Here is an 18,753-nt window from a genome sequence, read left to right as displayed (position 1 = left end):
GAAGTTTAACTTAATGATGACAGTACAGATAACAACTTTAACGCATGTCTCTTGGTTTCATTATAAGGAAGTTAGACTGAATTGTCCATCAGTCTGATCTAGTAAGGCAATTTGTCCATTTTTTTGTATTAGTCAATTTGGTAAAAATCTATTTTAATAAAATTTAAAATTAAAGTACATATGCATATAGAAAAGTGAACAAATCAAAGTGACAGTTGGATGAATTAGTACAAAGCTAACACACTCACTAACTACCTCCTAAGTCAAGAAATAGAACTTTATGGGACTTACCTCGTGGCACAGTGGTTAAGAATCCACCTGCCAATGCAGGGGACACGGGTTTGATCCCTGGTCTGGGAAGATGCCGCGGAGCAATTAAGTCTGTGCGCCACAACTACTGAGCCTGCTCTCTAGAGCCCGTGAGCCACAACTACTGAGCCCACATGCCACAACTACTGAAGCCCGGGTGCCTAGAGCCCGCGCTCTGCAATAAGAGAAGCCACCGCAATGAGAAGCCCGGTGCACCGCAACAAAGAGTAGCCTCCGCTCGCCCGCGCGCAGAAACAAAGACCCAACGCAGCCAAAAATTAATTTAAAAATTAATTAATTAATTTTTAAAAAAGAAAGAGAACATTATGAGCATCCCAGAAGCCCCAGTGGACACTTTCCCACTCACTAACCCCTTCCTCCTCCGCAAAGGTGATCACTCTCAAAACCTTCAGCATCACAGATTAGGCCAGCCTGTTTTTGAGCTTTTTAAAACAGCAATCATAAGGCACATATTGTTGTTTTCTATCTGGCTTCTTGACGTTATGCTTGTGAGATTCATTCATACTGTTGCGTGCAGTGGTAGTGTATTCATTTTCTTTGCTGATTATTATTCATTTATTTGAATATACCACAATTTAATTATCCATTTCAATTATGGACCTTTGGGTTGTTTCTACTTTGGAGCTGTTATGAACGAAGCTGCTATTGCTATTTTGTACGTGCACATATGCATGACTGTCTGTTGAGCATATACCTAGGAATGGAATTGCTGGGGCATGGGTTATGCCTGTAAAAGTCAAATACTGGAAACACAGGAAAATTGCACAAGCCTCCTTCCCCACATCAACTCCTTGTTTTCTACATGTTGGAAAGTGTAGCTTTTCTGCCAAATGAGCCAACTGTTGCTCCCGGGTCAATCCTAAGAAGAAAAACACGTTTTGAAGCTGCTGGGTGTTGTGGCTTGTTGAGCAGTTTCAGACACTTGGAATTTAGTAACTCCGTGGAGTCCTTGCTGCTTTCATGCCCCTTGCCTTCCTCAGATCACAGGATTTGATTTCATACTTGGATAAACCTACTTCTCATTAGCGGCTTAAGAAATGTTTTCTATGCATCCAGAATTTGTGATGTCGAGAAGTGGACTTCAATACTTTTTTCTTTGCCGACAGATACTGCTATCTAATGAAGGATGAATTTCAAGTACCCGAGACTTGAGGTAGGGTTGGCTGCCACACTGCTTTATTAATGCTAGATGATCAGACATCTGTAAATAGTACATACTGTACCCTGCACCCAGTCAAGGGTTTATAGTAGGAGGTATGGGTGCCATCTTGTCACCGACTGAATGTGTCAATAACAGAAGTGCTGCTTTTTAAATTTAACATCCTTAAAAACGGACTGAGTTGGCACCTCCAGTTGGGTATATCTGACTCCTGCAAGGTTGACATGACTTGAGCACTCCACAGAGAGTTCATTTAGCCTTCACACTGCGAGTGTTTAAGATATAGAAATGCATTGCCAAGTTTAATCTTACATCTGTGATTTCTGAGCATGCGTGAAGTGCTTCATGTGTATTACCTCATTCAATTTTCCAAGCAATCCTATGAGTTAGATGCTACTAGTCTCTCTTCTCTTAGATGGGACAATGGAGACTTGTAGAGGTTAGGTATCCTTCCCAATGATAAGTAAGTGGCATCAGTTGGTGGCAGAATCAGAACTCAAACCCAAGTTTTACGGACTGCTGCTGAAATTGTGAACCACTTTATGTACTGTCTCCCTGCTCTTGGTTCCCTACTGGACGGTTTTGGTTTTTCACCTGTGATAAATCTCGTCTTGCTTCTTGGTTAAAAACTTGGCAGAATTTAGGTCTCTCTCTCCCAGGACCGTCACTTACCACACTCATCATTTCTGTCTTCCTTAGGGCATTGCCTCAGAACTCTCTCAGCCAAAAAGGTTGACAGCCCTTCTGTTCCCAATTCCGTCAGATTATAGTTTGGCAATTCTGTGCAAGGGCATATTCTGTACATCAGTTTGTCTCTAAAGGCTTCTGTTTATTGGCTGATATTTTAAGACTAGGGCCTCTTGAGGAATGATGCCACAAACTATAGCATGTTAATATTTGACATAACAGAGATATTTTCATAATTCCTCTTAATACCTGAGAATGGGGTATGATGTTAAGTGGAAAAAACAGAACATAAAGTAGCAGACAACAGCTAATTCCAATATAGAGTTATATGCCTGCACATTAATAAAGATTAGAAGATAATTTTCACAAGGCTGGTATTAAGTATTATATTCTTTGTTGTGTGCTGTGTTGCTTAAGTCAATAGAACTAGTAAATAATAGATTGACTTGGAAAAGTGATGTAACAATAATTGAAGGTGAATATAACCAAGGATCATAAGTGAGAATTAGACTAAATACTTTTTTTCTGGATCACACTTTACAGTTTTTAAATGTATTTATTTTCCTATTTGAGCCTCATAACACACTAGGAAATAAGAAACAGGGATTATCTGTCTCACTTTACAGACAGAGCATCTGAGGCTCAGAGAAGTTGTTTGACTTGCCCTAGGTCATCAGTGATGAGACAAAGATTCATGCCCAGACTTCCTGACTCCAGGTTAAATTTCCTCTCATCATATCACATTGCTTTCTTTCACCAGAGGGCAGAGCTACCAGCATTAGCTACACAGCAGTAAGTCCATTTATCATGTGATGTCCATTAAAATCTAAAATCGACGTTTCTGAACCACATCTTCAAAGTCATCTTCATCTAAGAAATTCTGGTCAGTTTCACACCTCTAAACTAAGTGAACGATATTCCAACTCAATAAATTATATAAGTTGTGGAGATAAAAAGATATAACGTGACCTGAATCCAATCTTCCTTAATCCATCCTTTTGGGCAATAAAATTAGGATCTCAAGTATACGGTAGGTTTCACCTTTATTTAAAAAAACTTGTTTTAAAGTTTTCTAATTGCAGTAAAATACACATAACATTTATCATCTTAATAATTTTTAAGTGTTCAGTTCAGTAGTGTTAAGTACATTTACCTTACTGTGCAATTAATCTCCAGAACTCTTTTCATTTTGCAAAACTGAAAATCTATATCCATTAAACAACAATCTCCAGTCTCCCCTCTCCCAGCCTCTAGCGACCACCATTGTACTTTCTGTCTCTATGAATCTGGCTATTCTAGGTACCTCATATAAGTGGAATCGTAGGGTATTTGTCTTTTGGGGACTGGTTATTTCACTTAACTTAATGTCCTTAAAACTCACCCACTGTGGGCTTCCCTGGTGGTGCAGTGGTTGAGAGTCCGCCTGCCGATGCAGGGGACACGGGTTCATGCCCCGGTCCAGGAAGATCCCACATGCCGTGGAGCGGCTGGGCCCGTGAGCCATGGCTGCTGAGCCTGTGCGTCCGGAGCCTGTGCTCCGCAACGGGAGAGGCCACAACAGTGAGAGGCCCACGTACCGCAAAAAAAAAAAAAAAAAACCAAAACTCATCCACTGTAACATGTGTCAGAATTTCCTTCTTTCTTAAGGCTGAGTAGTATTCCATTGTTTGTATGTACCACACTTTGCTTATCCATTTGTCTCCTGATGGACACTTGGGTTGCTTCCACTTTTTTGCTATTGTGAATACTGCTGTTATGAGTATGGGTGTACAAATATCTCTTTGAGACCCTGCTTTCAATTCTTTGGGGTATATACCCAGAATTGGAATTACTGGATCATACGGTAATTCTATTTTCAAGTTTTTGAGGATCCACCGCACACTTTTTCATAGAGTTTGCACCATTTTACAGTCCTACCAGCAGTGCACAAGGGTTCTAATTTCTCCACATCCTCACCAGTACTTGGTATGTTCTGTTTTTTGGCTTTTGTTTGTTTTTTTTCTCTTTACAGTAACCATCCTAACGGGGGTGAAATGGTATCCCATGGTTTTGATTTGCTTTTCCCTGATAATTAGTGAAGTCTTTTCATGTGTTTTTTGGCCTTCGGAGAAGTGTATTACTCAAGTCCTTTGCCCATTTTTAATTGGGTTTTGTTGTTGATGTTGTTGCTGAGTTATAGGAGTTTTTTGTGTTTTTTTTTTTGTGGTACACGGGCCTCTCACTGCTGTGGCCTCTCCCACTGCGGAGCACAGGCTCCGGACGCGCTGGCTCAGCGGCCATGGCTCACAGGCCCAGCTGCTCCGCGGCATGTGGGATCCTCCCGGACCGGGGCACGAACCCGTGTCCCCTGCATTGGCAGGCGGACTCCCAACCACTGCGCCACCAGGGAAGCCCCGATATAGGAGTTCTTTATATATTCTGGACATAACTCCTTATCAAATATATGATTTGGAACTACCTTCTCCCATTGGGTTGGTTGCCTTTTCACTCTGTTGATTGTGTCCTTTGATGTACAAAGTTTTAAATTTTGATGTAGTCACATTCTTCTTAATCAGTTTTAGACTTGTGGGCCCTTTGAGAAATCAACGAAATAAACAGACTGTCTCCCAAGGAAAACACAACATATGTATGCATTCAAATGAAGTTTCATGTAGCATCTCATGAGGTTTTGATTCCCTGGCATCCATCTGGGAAGCTCCAGGGAAGTTTTTGTCACTTGACTGCTCAGTTTATGATGACTGGGCTGGGATTAGGGACAGGTGCTGGGTGCTGGGGAGACAGCTCCTATTCCGTGATTTGAATCCTGACCCGCTAGTCCCTTCTATTTCCTCTAGTGGAGGAAAATTAGATCTGCAGTTCCTGCAGTGACAGGCATTTAACTAGACTGGCAGAATGGAAGGTGCGCATTTGTGTAGGTGGTGGCTGAAATGTGTGTGCACGTGTGGCGTGGGGATGTTAGGAGCGGGGGTAGACAGGAGTAGTGCTGCCTTTTAGAAAGGTGGTTGCTCCTAAGGAGATGTATCAGTCAAGGTCCATCCAGAAAAATGGAAACTACTGTGAGCATTTAAAACGGAGGGAGTTTTGTTTTGTTTTGTTTTAATTGGGGTATAGCTGTTTTACAATGTTGTGTTAGTTTCTACTGTACAGCAAAGTGGAGTTCCCTGTGCTATACAGCAGGTTCTTATTAGTTATCTATTTCATACATGTTAGTTAGTGTATATATGTCAATCCCAATCTCCCAATTCATCCCACCCGCCCCCATCCCCCCTTGGTGTCCATACATTTGTTCTCCATGTCTGTGTCTCCATTTCTGCCTTGCAAACAGGTTCATCTGTACCATTTTTCTAGATTCCACAAATATGCGTTAATATATGATATTTGTTTTTCTCTTTCTGACTTACTTCACTCTGTATGACAGCCTCTAGGTCCATCCACATCTCTACAAATGACCCAATTTTGTTCCTTTTTTATGGCTGAGTAATATTCCAGTGTATATGTATGTACCACATCTTCTTTATCCATTCGTCTGTTCATGGGCATTTAGGTTGCTTCCATGTCCTGGCTATTGTAAATAGTGCTGCAATGAACATTGGGGTGTGTCTTTTTGAGTTATGGTTTTCTCTGGGTATATGCCCAGAAAACAGAGGGAGTTTAATTCAGGGAACTGGTTTCCCTGGAGATGGAAGAGGCTGAAAAAACAACCGAGGAACAGATTGTCAACTCAGAGTCCTGTCTAAAGCAGAAAAGTAGGGGGAAAATAGTCCAGAGCAGGAAGGAAAGAGGAGAGACACACTGGCTTCGTCCTTCCTCCAGTCAGTGTCTCCCAATGGCTGAACCCAGCCAGAAGCCAACTGATCTGGGAAACAGAGCAGAGTGGGTGGGGGAAGGGCAGGGAATCAATCTAAGACAAACAGGCCCAGGAGGGCAAGGTATACTTGGGACACCTGTGCTGTGGGGCAGTCTAACAATCCTCTTTTGCTTTATTTGGAAAATCTCTGCTGTTTTTGTGCATGTCATCCACTAGGCTTGGCAGTGCCCCTTGAAATCTGCTGACTCAGCTTCATGAATTAGGCCGCTATCAGTTGGAAGGGATATGGCTGTCCTAAGGTTTGTCCAAGGCTGTGAAAATTTGGGACTAGGGTAGGTAGTGTGGATGGAAGACATAGGAGGAGGGAGCAGCCCAGTGGCCAAACATGGCTTTGGCTGAACAAGCAGTCAGGTAATTTACGGAAACAAGCTTGGCTTGTTGGTTAGGGAAGGTCAAGAACAGGGTGCCTTGTGGCAATGTATCCAAGGACGGCAGAGTGGGAATTTTAATATGTCATTTTGAAATGTTTCTTCTTCTGCACACAATGAAGACAAGACTTATTTTTCATTTTACATCCTTACGTGTACATTTCCTTCCATATATGGCCCTTAAATAGACTGAGCCCCAATGACTTACAGAAAAACACTACAAAAATCATTATACTTCTAGAAGATTACAGAAGTGGGAGTGGACAGAAGTGATATGAAGGGAAACAGAAGAGAAAGAGAAAATAGAAAAAAAAAAAAGCTGAGGGAGAGAGCAAAGTATAAGAGAAAGGGGATGAGATAGACAGTGAGAGAGTCGAGGCATTCCATAGAATAAAAACGAGAGCTAGTTTTCCCTCTGCTGCTAGCCATGTCTTATGAGTAAAAACTTACAGTGATCAGTGTTTCAGTAGAATCAAAACACATCTTTTTGTTGTAGTGACACCTCCCCAGCACAAGGATATTTGGGATCTTACATTTAGACTTTCAGTCCTTTTTTTTTTCTCACCAGGAAGTTATCATTCTTTTTACATGACTGCCCCGAACTCCCTTTAAGTATAAAATTAAGCACTGAAGAGAAATCTGACATCAGTTACATATTACATGGGAATTTTTATTTATTTACTTCCTTTTTCTTCAATAAAATCTCTTTTCCCTCTAGTTGGGCAGTTCTATTTTCTGTTTGTTCTGTGGTAATAGGAGGGAAATCTTGAACTATGTTCTCTTGAGCAGAAAAAGTGACTTCCATCTTGGGGTGTGAGCTGAAATTGGCCTTTTCACCCCAGCGTAGAAACACAGGCCTTAAGGTTTAACTCTGGGAGTTAAACATCCTTTCTGGGGAATCCTGGTGGGAGTAGCAGTTTAGGGCTATTTCCCACCCACTGCTGTGCGGGTTACATTTGAACCAGTAAAAAAGAAATTCCAAGAGCACAGTTTGACTGCTGTTTCCACACTACTTACTTGAGGGTCTTCTCCTCTCAATCCCATTGGCTAATCTTGGTGAACATTTGCTGAAACTTCCCTTAAAGAATGAGCTGATCGAAGTCTCCTTGGTCTGTTCTCCTGCAAGGAGATTTTTGGAGAGACAAGGTGAGGGACACTCAACCACAAATGTAACCTTTGAGCCTGACTCTTACCTCTTGATTTAATCTTTGTGGGAGGAGAGTGGGAGTAGGAAGACTCTGGTGGCCTGAAAATGACAAAGCGCTGAGAGCCACCGGGAGATCGCTACTGTGGCAATGGCTCTGACTGTGTGCTTAGCAGGACATGTCAGATTAGCAGGTTCCAATGGTTTGTATGAGGCCTGGGCTTTCTGCAGAGGAGCCCCTGCTTAGAGAACAGCTGAAGTTCGCCTCCAGGATCCGAGAGCAAGCTTGTTTAGGTTAAGGTTTCAAAGCACTGGCTTTTATTACATTTTAATGATCAGAGTCATATTTTATTCACGGAGCTCAAGCTGAGCACCCTGCAGTTAGTAAAACACAAGGTTTCTAGTTTACATTCAGGCCAGCCTATGGAAAAGTTTGAAATAGAAGGGAAATGTTGGGATTGAGTATCCTTATTAAAAAGAAACATAAAGGATTTGCTGAACACTGATGATAAAATACGTAGGGTAACATACTTATAAAGACTTCAACAGTTTTTGTTGAATATTTCATAAGGTACATCTCATTTGCTAGACACCTAACCTCTCATGAACTTGTAAATATTTTCAGACCTTCACAATATATCAAAACCTCTGGTAGAAATAGAACTCTCCCTGGAATTTCTCTCCAACTGTGAAAGTTTTAGAACAGGCTGTATTTTACCTTTTCCTTTTTGAAAGAGAGAGAGAGAGAGAGAGAGAGAGAAGCATTTTGTTGTGTTCCATTCCTACATATAATGTGGGGAAGATTGAGGGAGATTCTAGTTCATTTTGTAGGAAAGAATGAAGAAGAATTTAATTTCCTCTTTACTCTGCTGCTAGATGCAAGTAATGATAGAGGGTGATTATCCTTTTAAATCCTGGTAATTTAGAGTATGTTTGAGGCACTTTCAAAGTGACCTCTGTATTTTGGGGGAGATTAGGACAAGATCCACGGAGGGTGAGACTCAGATGTATAATTGGCATCTGGTTGTGAAAGATTTACCTGTAAATCCACCTTGAACTCTCTGCCCAAAAGACAAAGCCCTAAGTGTGGCCAGTGCTCATTGTTTTCTTTCTTTTTTACTTTTTGCAGCTCTTCTTAAGGATCAAAGGACACCTCTGGAAGGAGACCCACAGGTGAATGGTGATAACAGCTGCTCAACATCAATTCAGCAGCATCGATTCAGCACCACGATCTGCCTCAAATAAGGGTCCAAGTCCTGTGTATTTAGCATGTTCCCTATAACTACAGAGTGAATAAATGAATGAGGAGAGAAGAGCTTATGAATAAAATACTTCCTAATAGCAGATAATCCAAAAGCCATTTTTCTTGGACATTGCAAAGAATTACCCTGTTTTTTTCTGTTATAGATTTACTTCCTTAATTACATTTTGCTTGGGTTAATACTGAAATTCATGTTTTTTAGTGCTTTCACATAAATTATGGGAATTTACAAGCTTAGAGGGAGCTGAATAGCAAGGAGACATCAAGAGTAAACTAAAGGGCTTCCCGGGTGGCGCAGTGGTTGAGAGTCCGCCTGCTGATGCAGGGGAAATGGGTTCGTGCCCCGGTCCGGGAAGATCCCACATGCCGTGGAGTGGCTGGGCCCGTGAGCCATGGCCGCTGAGCCTGTGCGTCCGGAGCCTGTGCTCCGCAACGGGAGAGGCCTGTGTACCACAAAAAAAAAAAAAAAAAAAAGATGCTTAACTGCCAATTGGAGCTTCTGACTGACAAGACATAATCAGTGCTATAAAAAACTGATATAATTCCAGCGGTTTGGCATATTAATACTTACTTTCCTTTAGCCTTTAAAAACTATGACTTATCTTAGCTCAAAGATCCTCATTATTACCTAGTGTATTACATAACCATATTTAAAGACCCCAGTTCAGCTGCCAGTTTGTATTTCTCTAGGGCATAATGTTGGACAGAAAAGGGTATAGCAATAAGTAATTCAACTATTTTATTTAAAGATACAAAACTTGGGCTTCCCTGGTGGCGCAGTGGTTGGGAATCCGCCTGCCGATGCAGGGGACACGGGTTCGTGCCCCAGTCCGGGAGGATCCCACATGCCGCGGAGCGGCTGGGCCCGTGAGCCATGGCCGCTGAGCCTGCCCTCCGCAACGGGAGAGGCCACAACAGTGAGAGGCCTGCGTACCGCAAAAAAAAAAAAAAAAAAGATACAGAACTTGAGGCCCAGAGGGGTCATGTGACTTCTAACGTTAAAGGCGAGGTTAGGACTACGATCAGATCTTCTAATGCCAGTACAATTGTCCCTTGGTATCTGCAGGGGATTGGTTCCAGGAGTCCTCTCGAATGCCAGAAGTCCATTATATAGAATGGCATAGTACAATGAAAACAGTTGACTCTTCGTATCGATGAGTTTCACATCCATGGATATGGAGGGCCAACTGTACTATACTTTTCCCCATGTACCACGTGAATGTCCACATAAAAGGAAACTAAATCATCCTTTGATGTTTTAGTGCATTTTTATTCAGAAGGTTGAGAATTAAGGTTCTTTGCCCATAGTAAAGATACTAGCCAACAATGACTGAGTAGTTCCTATGTTAAGTGCTTTATATATATAATCTCATTAAACATTAATAGTGATTTTGTAAGGTAGGTACTATCATTATCTCTATTTTACAGCTGGGAAAGTCAGGCTCAGAGAGTTTAAGAACTCAGGTTGTAAATTGTGAGCCGAGATTCCCAATAAGGCAGCCATGACTCTAGACCAGCCCAGGTTCTCCTCTTTGACCCCTCCATGGAACTGCCTCCACCACCTGATCCCTGCACGAAAGAGATGGAAGACAATGTTTGGCGTCTATGGCTGCTTACCTCAGGAACTTTGGACAATGATGTAAATAAAGGCAGAGTCATGTATTCCAGGCTGGAAATACCAAGAAACTTTGATTTATTCCCTGTCCATAGGCTGCATTCTTAGCCCAAGCTGCTTGTCTTGTGAGGGTAGTCATGGCTTAATGGAAGCCCAGTGACAAGATGGCTCCATCAGTGAAACTCCTTCATTACCCCTGCACATTCAACTGACAAATTTAACCATTCAGGAAGCAAGAAGGGGGACTAGAGAGACCATAAGATTACACAAATAGCAGTCATAAAGCCTATGGCCCTGCATCTCTTTATTTAGGAGAATCCACCTAATACTTTACTCTTGCAGGCACATTTCCTTCATGAATTGCTTTTGCATGTTCTTTGTCCATTTTTCACTTGAGTGATTCTTAAATTGGTTTGCAGGAACTCTTTATATACTAAGCCTATTAATCCCTGGGTTGTCATAAACGTACAGCTATTTTTCTATCTGTTGATTGCTTTATAATTTTATTCATTCTTTACACATGAAATCGTTATAGTTTTATGTAGTGAAATCAATCAATCCTTTCATTTATTATTTCTTCTTTGAGTATGCTAGAAGGTACACTCCCATCCTAAGAATATATTAATATTCACACATATTTTTTTCTATTGTTTTTATAGTATCTCTTTTGTACTTTTAAAACTTTAATCAAATTGGAATTGCTTTTGGTGTTTGGTATAAAATGGAAAGACTTCCCTATTTTTCCCAAATTTTTAGTCTTTTAATCCACCCATTTGGTGACTAACCCACCCCTTCTCTATTTATTTGAAATATTCTAATTTCTGATTTATACAACAACTTCTGCAATTTCTATGGTGTTTCAGCAATACATTTCTTCATTAGTGTTATACTAGTTTCAATTATTGTTGGGTATACACTTGATTTACTTATTTATGCAATACTGGACTAGGTTTCTAGTTTCTCTGTCCTTAGCCAATTACAAGAAGCAACCTCGGGCTTCCCTGGTAGTGCAGTGGTTGAGAGTCTGCCTGCCAATGCAGGGGACACGGGTTCGTGCCCTGGTCCGGGAAGATCCCACATGCTGCGGAGCGGCTGGGCCCATGAGCCGTGGTCGCTGAGCCTGCGCGTCCGGAGCCTGTGCTCAGCAACGGGAGAGGCCACGACAGTGAGAGGCCCATGTACCACAAAAAAAAAAAAAAAAAAAAGAAGTAACCTCAAGGCTCTTAAAGGGAGCATGAGCACGTCAAGAAATGATTGTGATCAGCCTGACTAAAAGGTGGGAGGCAGAAAACACTACAAAGTAGTCTTGAAGATTCAATCAAAGTTATTTGGGATTACTTAATGTAAGTCAAAACTCTTTAAAGATCTTAAACACCTCTGAGACTTTAACTAAGTGATTTATATTCATGAAGAACTCAGGTTATAAAAAATATTCATGGGAGTTCCCTGGTGGCCTAGTAGTTAGGTCTCTGTGCTTTCAATGCTGCAGCCCAGGTTCAGTCCCTGGTCAGGGAACTAAGATACCGCAAGCTGTGCAGCATCGCCAAAAACAAAAATTATTTTTTTTCACATATTCACACACTTAGAACCACTCTCTTGGACTAAACTGGGTCAGAGTGAAGAATGGAGAAAACTCAGACCCTGCTCTGCCAACTGCATTTTATGTAATAGATTTCAGTCCTTACTTATGATCAGCACAAAATATAGAAGATGTAAACTGGAATCAAAATTTAAATCAGCTCACAATATAGTTGCATCCATTATTTGGCAAGTGTGTATTTTTCTCTTTGGAAAACTGCTTGTGAGAACATTCATATTTTGTAAAGATAACACTACAGGGCTCCCCTGGTGGCGCAGTGGTTGAGAGTCTGCCTGCCGATGCCAGGGACACGGGTTCGTGTCCTGGTTCGGGAGGATCCCACATGCCGCGGAGCGGCTGGGCCCGTGAGCATGGCCGCTGAGCCCGCGCGTCCGGAGCCTGTGCTCTGCAACGGGAGAGGCCACAACAGTGAGAGGCCCACGTAACGCAAAAAAAAAAACCCAAAACAAACAAACAAACAAAAACACAATATAAAAAAAAAGATAACACTACAGAATGCATAACTACCTAAATAAACCATGTTATTTTAACCTAGGGTACAAATGGACAGCTGGAAGCCTGGAAGAAATAACTCAGCTTTGACATGCCCATAACAACTAATTCTACCTTTTCTAAAAATTCTTCCCTCGTCTCTCTCCCATCAATGCAAGGTCTAAGGATAAGTATAAGTAGCAACACCTGGTAGAGCTTGAGATGTTCTTACTCACAGTTGTGCACTTTTTCATTTATCTGAGGAGAAATCTTGTAATAGCACTGAGAGAACAGTGGGCTAAAATGTTCATGTGGAAGAGGAAGAGGCCATGGACAGTTTTAGAGTTCTATTTTATTTTATTTTAATTTTTTTGTTTCTTTTTAGTTTCATGTTTCTTTTAGTTTTGATTAGATGTATGATCCATCTCAGATTAATGTATACATATGGTATGAGTTAGGGATCCATGTTTACGTTTTTCCACATAAATATCTACTTCCAGCAGCATTTATTGAAACTATTTCAATTTCCTGATTGAATTATTTTGGTTCCTGTGTAAAAATTGATTGTTAATGTGAGGGGCTGTTTCTGGATCTCTCTCTAGAACTCCAGACTCAGATATCCAAATGCCTTACTTGACGGTGCCACTTGGATATCTAATAGACATGTCAAGCTCATATCCCCAAACTGAATTCCTTCTTCCCCTTCAAACCTGTTCTACATGTGGCCTTCGCCATCTCACTTTGTCATAATTCCATTCTTCTAATTATTCAGGCCAAAGATCTTGGCGTTACGGTGGATACTCTCTCTTGCACCTTATATTTCCAAAGTATGTAAGTCTACTTTCAAAAAACTCCAGAATCTCTGGGGCTTCCCTGGTGGCGCAGTGTTGACAGTCCGCCTGCTGATGCAGGGGACACGGGTTCGTGCCCCGGTCCGGGAAGATCCCACATGCCGCGGAGCGGCTGGGCCCGTGAGCCATGGCCGCTGAGCCTGCGCTCCGCAACGGGAGAGGCCACAACAGTGTGAGGCCCGCATACCGCAAAACAAAACAAAACAAAACTCCAGAATCTGACCACTTCTGTAGCCACCATCATGACAATACTGATCTCTGCTCCCACCCTTGCCCCTAGAGCCTACTTCCAAACAGCTGGAGTTTCAAGAACTTTTGAAAACTTAAGTCAAATCACTTCTCTGCTCAAAACATTCCAAGGACTTTCCCTTTGCACAGGAGAAAAGCCAAGGACCTGAAAATGGTCTCTCTCCATATCCTCCAAACCCTTCCTGGCCTCATCTCCTACCAGTCCCTTCTACTCTAACTCATCAACAGCCTCCCAGGCCCCAGTGCTTGATGGCCCATGGGTCCTACCTCAGGATCTTAACAGCTGCTGTTTCCTTTGCCTGGAATGCTTTTTCCCCATAATTCTTCATGGTTTCCTCCCTCATTTCCTTCATCTCTTTGATCAAATTGCACCTTACCAGTGAGGTTTCACCTGACTATTAATTTAAAATCGTATTCCTCCCCAGCACTTATCACCTTTTAATATCTTATATAAACTTTATTTTCTTTGTTTATTGCCTGAATATAGCTCCAACTGGAATGTAAACTCTATGAGAGCAGGAATTTTTGTCTGTGTCCTACTGTTTATTCAGCATCCTGGAACACAGTAGACACCCAATGGATATTTGCTAAATGGACAAATTAATTCCTTCCCACCAGGGGTTGCAAGGTGTTTTGGGGTATGGAAATAAAGACTCAGACTGAAACAAATTTTCTATTAATCTTGAGACTCTTAGTCTGTCAGAATCCCTTTTGGGTCTAATTTCTAAAAACTAAAATAGTAACAGAAAATCCAGGGATTAAAGTGAAAGTACAACATCCTTCCTTCGGAGCCCCCTGTGCTCTTTTCCTAGAACAGAACTTGTCTCCGTTTAAGGAAGTGTAAGACAGAAACGTACTGAACACATCTCAGAAATATTTTCAACTAAAACGATCAAAAATTTAAAGGTTTAATACAGAATTATGCTTTAGTTACTTGCAAAATGCATCACATTTCCAAACAATGCTGCAAAACAAGGAGTTATGATTTGCATTGTCAATATGGTTATATAGCTGCTGGATGCCAGGCCATATGCTTAGGACTTTGCATGTATTATTTAATTCTCACACTAATACTGTAAGACTCTGGTACTAAAAGTACATACAGTTTAGAGTTGAGGAACTTGAAACTTAAAGAGGTTAATATGACTGCTGCCCATATATTTCCTCAGGATCATCACATTGAAAATAAGCTTTCACTGAATTCTCAGTGCCCATTACACAGTCAAGGGGCTCTTCAAACATCCTGTCCCACTAGAATGTGGCCAAATTCTAAGTCTATTGTTAAGTCTATTGTTAAGTCTCTTGTTAGGGATTTTGTATTTGCTGCCAAATTTCTGACCCCAACTCCCCTCTACCAGAGAAAATATTGTGTAATAATATGAATAGCAACTCCAGTATTACCTTGCTACCGTCCAACTACTCCAAAAGGAAAATCCCCTGGGCACTCTGAAGGCCATAGGAAGATTAATTTTCACCCACAGATCTCCAGACTCGCACACAGTTGGAAAGGATGCATGAGTTTCAAGTAAGAGAGAGAGAGAGAAAAAAAATCCAGACATCTTTCTAGTCCAGGTGTGCTATCTTTAGGATTTATAATAATGGCTCCTCCCCATACCCTCGACCACAAATGCACATAAGCAAAGGGATAAGTTGCACTTGATCTTCGAAACAGTTCCAGGAGTTACAAGAAAGATGCCGGGCATTGTGAGATTAAGCAAATGTGCCCTCTGTGAAAGGAGAAGGGAATCTCAGGTTCGGGTGCTCTTGAAAGCTGCTGAACCACCCCCGGGAGTTTCAATGCCTTGATGCTCTAGTTGGCACCCTGATAATACCTTTTTCTCATGTTCGCAGGTTTTAGTTACTTTGCCCACCACTACAGGTAGGCCTGTCTTTGGAATCTGTAAATGTGCGTCCACGTGAGGAGAACAGAAACCTATCCATTTGGTTCATGACTTTCAATGATCTTCAGTTTCTTCCCAAAGTTCCAGAAATGGGCTCATGCTCTGCTTTCCCAGACCCAGTTTCTCCCTGACCCTTATGCCAGAAACTGTAACACTGGTTTAACTCTTTCCATCAGTTTCTTCCTTTCTTCCCATTTCTTTCCACTCTTCGTCCCTCCTAGGTTAGTTGCTGAAATTCGGTTCCTGTGGCAGCACAGTTTCCGTGACTTTTCCCGGGTCTTCTTCAGGTTACCTGGTGTCTGCTTGGCCCTTAGTTTCTGGCTGTTCACTGGGAGGTCATTCCATCACACACATTCAGTTATGAAACATGAGTAGGGTGTGGAGAAGGCGCCAGATCAAGGCATCCACGTAATCATGGCACAGAGATGGGACTCAGGCTCTGCAGTGCAGGCTGCAGCTCACATGGAGCCCAAAGAAATAACTGTCCTGATGGGAGCAATGGGTTTGTACTGCAGAATAGTGAGAAAGCACTCCAATGGGGACAGGGCTTGATTTTAGAGAGCCTCAGCAGTTAGACGGAGCAATTTTATATTTGACGAAATGGGCGGAACCGTTGGAAATGCTCGTGCACTGGGGTAAAAGGATGAAAGCAAAGCTTTAAGAAGATTAGTCTGGGGCTTCCCTGGTGGCGCAGTGGTTGGGAGTCCGCCTGCCGATGCAGGGGACACGGGTTCATGCCCCGGCCCGGGAGGATCCCACATGCCGCGGAGCAGCTGGGCCCGTGAGCCATGGCCGCTGGGCCTGCGCGTCCGGAGCCTGTGCTCCGCAGCGGGAGAGGCCACAACAGCGAGAGGCCCGCGTACCGCAAAAAAAAAAAAAGAACGTTAGTCTGGCTATTACGGTATGTTGGATGAATTGGAGGCAGAGAGACCGCATTTAGGAAGGTTTCAGAGCAACAAAAGAATGAAAAGCCACAGACCACGCTTATCAGAATGGACAGTAAGAGGCAAAACCAAGGAATTCTTTGAAGGAAGAACAAACAAGAGATTGGTGACAGACAGCATTTATATTCACAAAGCTAAACAGCTGGGAGAGGAGGGAGACACGTAGTTGAAAACACAGATATTCCCGATGACATATTCAGTTCTTGTGTTAGATGAGCCACACATCCACATTTAAAAATGTTCTTTGTTTTCTGATACTTGATGGCTATTTTGTAGACTCAAACATGCCATGTACGCTCAGGGTCAATAATACTCAAAAACAAGCTAATAAATTTTGACTAGATTCAAGAGCTAGTTAGTGTGATACTAAATCGTAAGGATAGTTTCGATAGAGCCCTAAATAAACTTTAGGAATTAAAGATTAAAAAGGATTTTATAATGTCTTTCTATCATGAGTACTCCTGGAATGACCTGCTTGCCCCCACTCACCTGGGAATAATATACAGGGGACCATGAACAAAAAATGTGAATTTTATATATTTATTCTTCTGGCCAGGAGAGATAGTGGGTTGGTAGGTCCTGTTCTTCTGTTTCTTGGAAGAGCAGAATTTGTCTAGAGACAGAATGATGTACTGTATTGTAGACAAAAGAGCTATTTTGAAGCCAAGCTGACTCGGGCACTAGTTTCATCTCTGCTATTTAGCATCTGTGTAATTTGGGCAAAGAGACTTCACCTGTGAGTTGCCCGATTTCTTATTTGCAAAACAGGGATAACAGTACATAACTCATGAGGCTGCTTGCAACACTTCAATGAGGTAACATGGTATTAATGACAGCCGCGTGGAAGGTGCTCAGGAAATGCTAGTTCCCTTCCTTAAAAACTTTAAGAAAGGTTCATTTGCTTAGCTAAGCCCTAGACAGGTTATTTTGATGAAACCTTAGGGGACTAGTGCAGAATTTATTGGGGGTTGGAAAAAAATGTATGTGTAACCAACACTACCTCTTATCGAATTACTCCAGGGCATTGCCTCTAGTAGACAAGCAAGGCCAGAGACAGAGACGGTGTGCACAGTCATCCTTGACTCCTAAAGAAAAGTGAGAAACTAAGCAAGGAAGTCAATCCAAGCCATCAAGTATAATTCCATCCCAAGTTTGAGCAGATTTATTTCCATTTTTGAAGGAAAGTAATTGTATCAGTGAATAGATAGAAGGGTCAACAACACAAAGATGAAGAAAGGACCAAATCATGGTAATGGGGCAATAAATTCAGTGCATCTGAGGAAGGCAAAAATGAAAATATAAAAATCAACACAAGTAATATGTCTGACTTTGTTTTTGGAGGCAGATGTTACTGTGGCTTAGATGGCAAATCCTCATTCACAAAGTGAATGATTGTGTCTTAGGCTGCATAGGAAATGCTGATTTAGTATTTGGGAGATTTTTATTAAGAAATTCAATCTAAGTTTGGTGGAAAACAAGGACGAGTGATTAATAATCAAACTGAAGGATGAAAAAGGGACAAAGCAAGTTTGAATAAAGGAAGAAAAATGAGGCAGAAACTTATTTAAAGAAGCCAGGCTAAATTATGTCCTTCAAGCCTGCATAAGCAGCTCCAAACAAGAATAGCAATTAGTGAGGTAATAGCCTAGGATTTAGAAAACCAATAACTTTTCTTCTGTGTGTATTATGGGTGTAGACATACTGACACAATATAAAATTATTAGTTGTTAAAACTGAAGGAGTTTTACCTTAAAACGAGGACAAACATAAGCCAAATAGCTCATATATATCATTTAATTTGTTCATGAATCCAGCTTAAAAGAAAGGAAAAAATACATAAAAGGAGCAGTGTAAAGAGATTTCAGAGGGAACAATTCTTTGAAGACATTTTAGACTAAGATGAGAATCTCTGACTTCATGCAGACCAAGGGAGGGAGCCAATATCACCGTTTGAGAACGGCAAATGAGGGCCAAGGAATGGAACAGAATGAGTTTTGAAGACAGTTTTACTGAAAACCGTCCAATTATGTGCTCCTTGAGAGCTGCCATCATGCCTCTTTAGTACACATTAGTAATGTGTTTGGGGTACTCATCTGGTGCTTTTTGAATTATCCTAATTCCAGAAATTGAAACCTGAAAGGAGATGGTATGGATTTAAAGGAATTCCACTTCTCTATTGTTTGAATATAATGCTTATTACGATGCCAGCTACAAAATTAAGCCAAGTCTTAGGAACTCAACTCTTTGATATTCTAGAGCCTTGCCCCATGCTACTGGTATATTTTTCTTTCTACTTTTTGTCCAC

General features: G+C 41.6%; 1 long non-coding RNA gene across 1 annotated transcript; it reads left to right on the top strand.

Annotated features, from left to right (window-relative positions):
* Positions 1-1,223: 1,223 nt before the first annotated feature.
* On the top strand, positions 1,224-10,484 carry LOC109547950 (uncharacterized). The gene is made up of 2 exons (XR_002173960.3): positions 1,224-1,483; positions 8,686-10,484. It is a non-coding gene; the product is annotated as an uncharacterized lncRNA (long non-coding RNA).
* Positions 10,485-18,753: the final 8,269 nt, after the last annotated feature.

This window comes from Tursiops truncatus, chromosome 7 (genome assembly GCF_011762595.2).
Source record: "Tursiops truncatus isolate mTurTru1 chromosome 7, mTurTru1.mat.Y, whole genome shotgun sequence".
Taxonomy (NCBI): Eukaryota; Metazoa; Chordata; class Mammalia; order Artiodactyla; family Delphinidae; genus Tursiops; species Tursiops truncatus.
The sequence above is the reverse complement of the archived record's forward strand: the minus strand, read 5'-3'. Positions and strand labels throughout refer to the sequence as shown.